Raw genomic sequence first — 9,900 nt, forward strand, 5'->3', positions numbered from 1 at the left:
CCATGACTGGAAAAACTGCATGAGGGTATTTGCTCTAAACCATAGACATTTGAATTTGGGGGAAAATAGGTGTGCAGTGGAAAAGGGAGTTATTGAGGGTCCCTCTGAAACTGAGAAACTCCTTCTGAAACTGGGAAACTCCCTCTGAAACCCTCTGACCCCTCCCTGGGCCAAGAACAGCTCAGTGTAGAAGTAACAGATATTTCTGATACATTAAATAAATAAATTGGGGCATATAATTTGTATCTCATGTGTCTTTATTTCATTAGAAATGTACATTATTGCTGTTTTTCCCATCTTAGAATCCTGCTTTGGGAGAAATCTGAAGTCTGTTCAATTCTTCTGGTTTCCTGAGCATCCTGCAGCCCTGTCCTGCATCATTTGTGGTGTTCATCCAGTGCACGACGCTCTAAAATATATTTTATTTTTGAAAGTAATGGAAAACACTTGCCAATTTAAACATGGAAAGGCTATGGTTGTGTTCTGTGTGCTAGAAGGGGAAATTAGAAGCACAACACATGACCCAGGTTGTTGAGTGTTGGGCTGCACAGATTTGTGCAGTTAAATACAGGTGTAACCAGCAGCAGGATCAGGATTTTGCCTACAACAATGTGCAGAAAATTTTTCTCATTCTTGGCAATTTATATAAATAAAAAAAATAAAAAGAAGATGAAGATTAAAAAATTAAAATTAAAATTAAAACATTAAAATGTTCAGTTACACAGAACTGTGATAAACCTTGATGGTTCCTATAAAAGGTGGCAATTCATGCAACATTTATGGTGAAATACTTTATACACTCAGACCTTCATTTTGTTAATCTCCTGAGGGCAAAATACCAGAATGAACAACTGAAAGGGAAATATCTGTGACACTTAAATTCATATAAAAGCATAAATAGTTAAGAGAAAGGTGTGGCATGATAGAAAAAAAGAGTGGATAGAATAATCAATTAATTGTGGTTATATTTATAAAAGCTCACTTGGTGAGCTATAATTTAAAGATACAGGAAACAGATTAATCTGACCAAACAGAAAATTCTGCAAAGCTTCCCAGGATATTGATTTGACAACTCCTGTGAGATTATTACTTGGATCACCTCTGTGTGAGCAGGGAGCAGAAGGAGCTTGGGAAGCAGAGTTCACCTCACAGAAATGTAGGTGGCAAATGTATATTAGGTGATTAGCATCTTCATGGTAAGTCTGTAAGAGGAACTCAGTGTGACAAGGTCAGCTGTAAATGTCACCACTAAAGATTCCTGAAGTCAATTATAATTGGCAATTTTTCCAAAACCAAACAGCAAAAACATCTGAGAACTAGAAGAGCTGCACAGAAATGTTTAAGTGGAATCAGGTCCCATTTCTTCAAATTTTAACTTAAATCCACTTGATTAATTAAGCACAAAAGTTAAATCTCTTTTTGAAGCTTGTCCCTCTGCCCTTATTTCTCTCTGATGGCTGTCCTTGATCTGCCTGGGCTATTGATGCTCTGGGTGAATAACCAAACACCAGGAGCTCTGTGTGGAGGCATTGGTCTGGCATTAATTCTATTAAACACCACATTTAATGATCATCTGTGCAGAAGCTCTGTGAGATGTGGGAGGAATGAGCAAACAAATTTCTGACTGCTAATCAATAAAGTGTAACGTCTGAAATCATGATGTGGCAACTTTTAAAGAGTATCTTCAAATCCCTTTTTTCACTGAGATTATCTTTCAACTTTTCTTTGTCCAGCCTTCACCATATAGACTGCTCTGGACTGGGCTATGTGGGACTGGAGTGATTTTGCCTAGCTGGGGGAGCTCTGCATGTTTTTCTCTGTTCATAAATGAAATAAACAATTTCTCTGCTGCTCTGATCTGATTGTGATACCTGTAGAAGCTGGAAAGTAATTTTGAAATACATCTCCTTTGACCATCATGGTCATGATGAAGCACATCTCCAGTCCTCCTCAAATCACCTGGCAAGGGATGCTGGTGGTGGTGGCAGCTGCAAGGGCCTCCCTGCCAGGAGAAATTCAATTTTCAGGACTGCTTATCTTTACATATTGTTTCCCATGTTCTACAGAATAGATTGGGTGTGCAGTGTGGAAATGGAAGATGGAATTTCTGTCAGCCTTCCCATTACCTCTAGCAATATGAAATTTCCACTATGATATAATTTCAATTCCTAATAGAGAAATCCTAACCATTATCCTTTAGTTTAAACACTACTTGAAAAATAACCAAATTCATAAAGCGAAGCAATAGTGTATATATAAAATACAATTAAAGTTACATACATGCACACACTTTGATTTTTTTTTTTTTTGTAATCAAAAGCTGTTATCTCTCAGTTCACCCAGACCCAAAAAACATTTTGTGGAAAAGGAACAGCTCTAGTCAGCAACAGGATCAAATTTTATCTTACCATGCCTCAGCTGCCAAGGAAACAACACACACTTTGCCCCACAGAGTTTGCACAAGTCATAAGTGCTGTTATAGAAAATCAACACAATAAATACTCTTTTGTTGAACTACTGGAAAATGATGGAGTTACAGTCTATAGAGTTCTCCTTGTCTACATTACAAAGAAATCAAGAATGCTTTAACATCCAGAGAGCAGCTGGAGTGTGGGGAACCCCCAGCAACTCTCTGGGAGAAGTGGAGATGGCTGTTGGTGCAACCCTGGATACTGTGAATTCCAGACTTTCTGTGCTGCCAGGCACTGACCCCCAAGAGAACACTGCATTGACCTGAGGCCGTGGAGAAGCTTCCAAAATGGAATGACAGAACTGGGATTGTGGGTGTGGAGTTTGAATAGAAGTGTGTGATAGCACAGGGTGGAAAACTTAGAGTGTAAGGGTTTAGAATACAGTAATATAGATAAAGCAAGATGGAGCTTTTAGTGTGGGGGCTGGTCCTTCTTCTTCATCTTCTTCTTCTTCACCTTCTTCTCCATGGGTTTGGGTGGTTTTGTGTAATTGGATAAAAAAGTTCCCCATTGCGGCCACAGGTGGTCGGTTCTTGGGTTAAAAGTAAAAGTAATTTAGTTGTCATTCCTTAACTGGACAGTTTATCCTTCAAAGGCCTTGTAGAGAGAGAGATGGGGCTCCATTTTTAGTTTGTCAGAGTGCAGTGCTGCAGAACTCAGGGTTTGTGAGACTCTGACAGAGATAAGAACTGATAAACATCTGAGTCCCAACAAGGAATACTGTCTCATACATTTAATCCCAACCCCGGCAAAAAGAAGATAAGACTTGACAGATGTGACAAAATGTTGGGAGGAAACCACAAAGATATGAAGAGTCAAGACACCTCTTTTAAACCAAAATTATAAATTGCAATATTATTAATGCAAAATTATAATGTGCAATGTGTGGTCTGGAGTATGGAAAAAGCAGCCTGGTAAAAAGGTTCAATTTCCAAAGAATTCCATCAGAAAATGGCAGTACAACGTGATGCTGTGAGCAAGCAGACACAGATGTTTATTTGTTTATTTTCTTATGTGTGTGTAAGGGGTAAATACATTATGCAGAAATATATCCATCCATATATAAACAGAGGGAAGCCATGAAAGGAGGCAGCTACTATGAAATACAAGGCAGGCCATAGTTCAGAAGAACAGAGGAACACCGCTCATTCTTCGCTTCTTTCTTCTTTTTCTGTCATGATCAGGATTGAAGCATTCCAGATGATGTTTTGTGTTCAGACTCAGGTGTTTATTAGTTCTTATCTATGTCACAGTCTCACAAGCAGTGAGTTTTGTAGTATTTCATTAACAAGATACAAAATGGTTATCTTTCTTTACAAGACCTTTTAAGGATAAACTAGCCAATTACAAAATGACAACTAAATTATTTTTGCTTTTAACCCAATAACCAACCACCCATGGACTGCAATGGGGACTTTGTTATCCAATTACACAAAACCACCCAAACCCATGGAAAAGAAGGTGAAGGAGAAGGTGAAGAAGAAGGACCAGCCTCCACCCTAAAACCTCCATCTTTCTTTATGTATATTAATATATTCTAAACCCTTAAACTCTGAGTTTCCCACCCTGTGATATCACACACTTCTATTCAAACTCCACACCCACAATCCCAGTTCTGTCATTCCATTTTGGAAGCTTCTCCACGGCCTCAGGTCAATGCAGTGTTCTCTTGGGGGTCAGTGCCTGGCAGCACAGAAAGTCTGAAATTCTCAGCATGTCTCCAGCTGCTTGAAATGGTTTGAAAGATTTTCACCACATGGAAAATCCCTTTTTCTTCTGTCCAGGTTTCTTAAAGGGTCTCCAGGGTAACTCTTAGTGTCCACTTGGGTTTCTCAAGCAGTTTGTTGAGGTTTCCAATCCCTATTTCCACATGTCTAACTCTGGTTGCAGGAAGTATTTGAACACCTGTTTTTATTCTGCTTTCACACTTAGGAGGATAATCCCCCTTCTCCCTCTCTCCCCAAATGGTAGTTCAGTCTCTGTGCACCATTTCACGGAGATGTTCATCTCTCTGCCTTGATTGCAGAAAACACCTACAAAGTTGTGTTTCACCTCATCCAGTGCTGTTCCCCACCCAAAAAGGATAAAATACCCATGAATTTAAATCATTCCTATCTACAACTTGCAGCATGACTATTCTCTGTGGCATGTGAATTGATTGTCATGATAATGGCAAACTCTGCAAAACATGCAACAGATATTTGTTATTCATATCTTTAAAATATTAGCTGGCACACACACACCATTTAGTAACTATGGCAACACTGATAAATTTGAAAATAATGGCTCTTATTTGCTTTGTACAAAAAGGTCAAGGACTGAACACTTGGAGCACAAACAGGAAGAGCCAATTTTGAGGATTAACTGCTGGAATTGGTGGTGTTAGCATTCCCCATCCTGGTAACATTCATCCCTGGGCACCAGGGACCCATTAGGGATTGAAAAGGGAAAATACCTCTCTTGAGAAGCAACCAGGAGAGATGAAATTTCCAGTTTCTACGAAATGTTCGATTTCCTCTTATTTTTCTCTTGACCTTTGAGTGATTTCATTTTTCTTAAAATCACCCCAATGACCTTGAAACTTTCCCAGAACTGGGATAATAGGCTATAGTATGACTCCACACATGGACAAATATTGACAGAGAACATTCACATAGGAACTTGCTGTGAGCCCTGCTAGGCCTCCACCCTAATTGTTATTGCCAATACCTGTGGCAGGCTTTTTATCAGAGAATTAAATACCCTGGCATTGCCTCATGCTGAGCAAACAGGGGCTGGAAACCCAGGAAAAGAGATCAGGATGGCCTCAGTTGGGACATAACCTGGCTGTGCCAAAGTCTGGCATTTTATATGATTTAAAACCAATATCTAAACAGGCTTTAATTAAATAACTGGGTTTAAATCAGGAGTGCTAAGGAGGAGGGTTTCAGGGCCTGGAGCAGCTTAAATGAGAAATACTGCAGATATCCATGGTTTTTCCCTACTTATAGCAGGGACAATTAGCCATCAGCAGGATTTGTCTGTGCATGAGAATGCTCAGGGTGCTGAGCTGTTTGAGCCCTGGCTGCTGAGAATTTCAGACTTTCTGTGCTGCCAGGCACTGACCCCCAAGAGAACACTGCATTGACCTGAGGCTGTGGAGAAGCTTCCAAAATGGAATGAGAGAGCTGGGATTGTGGGTGTGGAGTTTGAAGAGAAGTGTGTGAGACCACAGGGTGGGAAACTCAGAGTTTAGGGTTTAGAATACAGTAATATAGATAAAGCATGATGGAGGTTTTGGGGCAGTGGCTGGTCCTTGTTCACCTTCTTTCCATGGGTTTGGGTGGTTTTGTGTAATTGGATAAAAAAGTCCCCATTGCAGCCATGGGTGGTTGGTTATTGGGTTAAAAGTGAAAATAATTTAGGTGTAATTTCTTAATTGGCTAGTTTATCCTTAACAGAATAAAATAGAGAGATTGAGATGGGGCTCCATTTTTAGTCTGTTGGAGTGCAGTGCTGTGGAACTCAGGGTTTGTGAGAGTGTGACAGAGATAAGAACTGATAAACATCTGAGTCCCAACAAGAAATACCGACTCACACATTTAATCCTGGCCCTGGCAAAAAGAAGTTTAAATTCCACACTAAGTGGAAGAAGAACTCTGACTTTTGGGAGAGCTTCAGCAGATGCAGCAGAACAAAGGGACAAAGCCCTGGCACAAATGCCAGGATCTGGCATAATTATAAACCAAGAGAAACAAGGCACAGCCACTTGGCAAACAAAGGTAGGATGGGAATTCAACCAGGGTTCCACCTGGACTCAGTCTCAGAAGAAAAACTAGGAGAAAAATTCAGACTGGGCACCAGGAATTTCCCTCTCACTTTTCACAGAATTCACAAGGTTCTGGTGGATGATTAAACAGGATGGGCAAGGTCAGCATCTTCTCTTCTCTGGATACTGTGGGTCAAGAAGCACATTATCCTGATGGATTTAACAGGATATTTTGGTAGCAGATGTAGGCACTGTGAAAATGTAGGGATCCTCTTTTCTCCAGTATTAAAACCAGGTGAGATTGTGCTCAGCTGCTGTCATAATTCATCCAACCAAGATTTTTATAATTATTTTTGGGTTTAATTGCAGGGTCTGCAGGGTGGGTCTGTTCTTAATATTCCTCTTAGTGTCAATCAGAGCACGGCTGGTCAATAACTCCATTTCCCACTGTCTTCCCAGTGCTTGGAATCACCAGGAATGCAGCTGGGGATGTGGAGCAGCTTGTAAATCTGTCACAGCAGAGTTTTTCCTCCACACACGTGCTGGATCTTGTGCTGGGTGTAGGAATCTGACACGCCAGAGAATGTGACAGATAACATATGTTAGTCTGAGCTCTCATTCCCCAGCCTCAGGAAGTGCTGGGATGTTTCTCTGAATTGAATTGCAGTTATCTCATGTGCTTGGCAATTTCAAACACTCTGTGTGTGTGTGTGTGTAGCACAATCTTTCTACAGATTATTAAATAAAAACAAAACAAAACAAACTATGGACATCATCTAATGTAATTTTCTGCATAGCAGAAGTTATTGGTGCTTCCTAAATTAACTCCTGTCGAATTAGTACTTGTTTACGTGGGAAAAAAACCCCCAAAATTAATGCAAAAACCCCCAGAAGTACAATTTTTATGCATGCCTGAAGTCCCTCATATCCCCAAAGTTGTTGTTCCAATTGGTAGCTAGATCCACATTGTTCAAAAAAGGCATTTTCATCCAAAAGTATTGATTTCCAAAAATTAATTTTAGAGCAAATTTATATTCTATTTCTGCTTTACCCTTGATATTATTTTGGTTAAAACCTCCACTTTTAGTCTGATTAAATGACTGCTAATCAAGGCAATTTTTGTATGATAAGAGAGAAGGATTATTGATTTGTCACAATTTTGCTTTTAAATAAACACATTAAAGAACACAGCAGTAACTTAAAATGTTTTCTATTTTCTAATGCTTTCGTAGGTCCATTTTTTGCTATGTAACTTTTGAATATTATTATAAATGTTTGATCAGATTGTGTTTTGTTGGTTATTATGCTGATTGTATCTTAATGGCAGGGTCACTCATCAGGATTACATTGTGACATCACAGACTGTTGTTAACTGAGAATTGCTTGTTGAAAGCACAAATTATTCCTTTCATGACCAAATTTATTTAGTTAGTTTTATTTATTTATTGTCATTAATCATGACACAGGTCACAGGTTTCCAGAGGAACAGGATAGGGTTTTTGACACAATTTGTAAACCCATAAAAGGTTACAAAACAAAAATTGATGAGGTGAAAATAGGATCTCTTATTTGTTACAACCTAAACCCAAGAGTGAAGGGTGTGATTCCTGCTCATGCCTCAGTAAAAATTAGTAGGAGGGACCCCAGACCCACCAAAAAAAAAAAATCCATGTGGTGTTCCATGTAAATGTTTGTATTCCTAAAGTGAGGAATGAAAGGAAGCACATTGAGAAGAAAATATTTTCCTTATGGAAACTCCAGCCTGTGGCAGAACTGATCTGAGACAAATTGGAAAATAGGAGAGCTCTGCCATGGTGAAAGAACTGCCCCTGATGAATCTGGTTCTTTAATCTGCCTTTCTAATCAGCTCCTGGAGAAGGAATAGGCATGGATGCAATCAGGGCTGCCAAAATTCCCTATGGAGAAGCTGGCTTTTGGTTTGGCTGGAGGGTGCAGCACCTGAGTGATGCAGGCTGAGGTGACAACAGTGCAGAAGGGACAAAGGATTTGTCTTTTATGTTTTCCTGAGGTGGTGGACAAGGAACTCCTGCTTGTGTAGCTCCCTCAGCCCCATCAGAGTGGTGCTGCAGCCCCATTCCCTCAGTTTGGGAAGGACCTTGGGACACTGAGCACATCCAGAGGGGACAGCGAGGCTGGAGAGGGGCTGGGAACACAAACCCTGAGAGGAAGCCCTGAGGGAGCTGGGGGTGCTCAGCCTGGAGAAAAGGAGACTCAGGGCTGCCCTCATCACTCTGCACAGCTCCTGAAAGGTGCTTGTGCTCAGCTGGAGAAATTCCCTGCTGGAAAGGATCTGAATATGCATCCCCCTGCTAAGAGCTGGCATCGATGTCCCATTTGCAGAGAGGAACTCTGCAAAAAGATGTGCAGGAGGAAAAAGCAACTTTCTACACCTGCCCTGCCACCTTTGCTGCAGAAGGACATTTTGCATTGCTGCAGAACATTTTGCATTGCTGGAGAAGGACATTTTGGATTGCTAGAGAACATTCTGGATCCCAGCAGAAGGACATTTTGGTTTGCTGAAGAAGAACATTTTGGATTGCAGCAGAAGAACATTTTGGATTGCAGCAGAAGGACATTTTGGATTGGTGGAGAACATTTTGGATTGAAGCAGAAGGACATTTTGGATTGGTGGAGAACATTTTGGATTGCAGCAGAAGGACATTTTGGATTGTTGGAGAATATTTTGGATTGCAGCAGAAGAACATTTTGGATTGCAGCAGAAGGACATTTTGCATTGCTGCAGAAGGGCATTTTGGATTGTTGCAGAAGAATATTTTGAATTGCTGCAGGAAGGAGAAATGGCACCTGGGACCCGAGTACCTCCCATGGTAGCAAATACATCCTGGCTCGTTCCTTGTACAAGGCAAGCAGCCCCTGGGGGATGTTCCACCCCTTGCATGAGATCTTTTGGAGAGCTCCACAAACAGGACTTTCTGATGCCTTTGCAGAATTCTGAGCCTTGAAACGTGTAGTTTGTTATCATTATTAATTTAATGCTGTGGTGTGTTGACACTGGCTGGATGGGCAGCCAAGCCACTCTGAGCCTTCCCTCTCCAAGTGGGCAGGGGAGAGAAAAGGTTCATGAGCTGGATAAGGACAGAGACACATCAGTCACCAAATGCAGTCCCAGGAAAAGCAGACTCAAAGCCAGGGATGTTAATTGAATTTATTATCAACAAACTCACAGCGGGATAGTGAGAAGTAAATAAACTTTAAAAACATCTTCCTCCCATCGCTCTCTCCTTCCCAGCTCTGCCTCCTCCCCACCAGAGGTGCAGGGAGATGGAAATGGGGGTTATGGACACTCACATGTTGTTCTTGTCACTTTTTAGGGAGAGGAGCCAGAGTTCTTCCCCTGCCCCATTGTGAGGTCCCTCCCACAGGAGGCAGCTGATCTCCACATGAGATTTATTATCTGCCTCATAATGATGGGAAAAAAAAATCTTCCTGCCTTTCATAATCACACGGGAGGTGAGGCAGGAATGGCTGAACTGTCTGGCCATGCCAGAAGGAGCTGAATCACAGATTTATCACAGAGGCTGCTTTGGTCACCCAGGCCTAGAGGGGATCCTTGCTCATGGGGCAGAAGAGCTGAGGGTAACCGGAGCTGCCTCACTCCCTGAGAGCCCTGCTGACTGCTGGAACTGGCTTGCTCCTCAA

General features: G+C 41.3%; 1 long non-coding RNA gene across 2 annotated transcripts; it reads right to left on the reverse strand.

Moving 5' to 3' along the window:
* Positions 1-239: 239 nt before the first annotated feature.
* On the reverse strand, positions 240-5,553 carry LOC135286809 (uncharacterized). Of its 2 annotated transcripts, none has more exons than XR_010350848.1 (3): positions 5,181-5,553; positions 1,872-2,002; positions 240-409 (listed from the first exon to the last, which is right to left on the reverse strand). It is a non-coding gene; the product is annotated as an uncharacterized LOC135286809 (long non-coding RNA). The 2 variants fall into 2 exon arrangements; XR_010350847.1 differs by lacking the exon at positions 5,181-5,553 and adding an exon at positions 2,409-2,746.
* Between the last annotated feature and the right edge of the window lie 4,347 nt (positions 5,554-9,900).

This window comes from Passer domesticus, chromosome 1, assembly GCF_036417665.1.
Source record: "Passer domesticus isolate bPasDom1 chromosome 1, bPasDom1.hap1, whole genome shotgun sequence".
Taxonomy (NCBI): Eukaryota; Metazoa; Chordata; class Aves; order Passeriformes; family Passeridae; genus Passer; species Passer domesticus.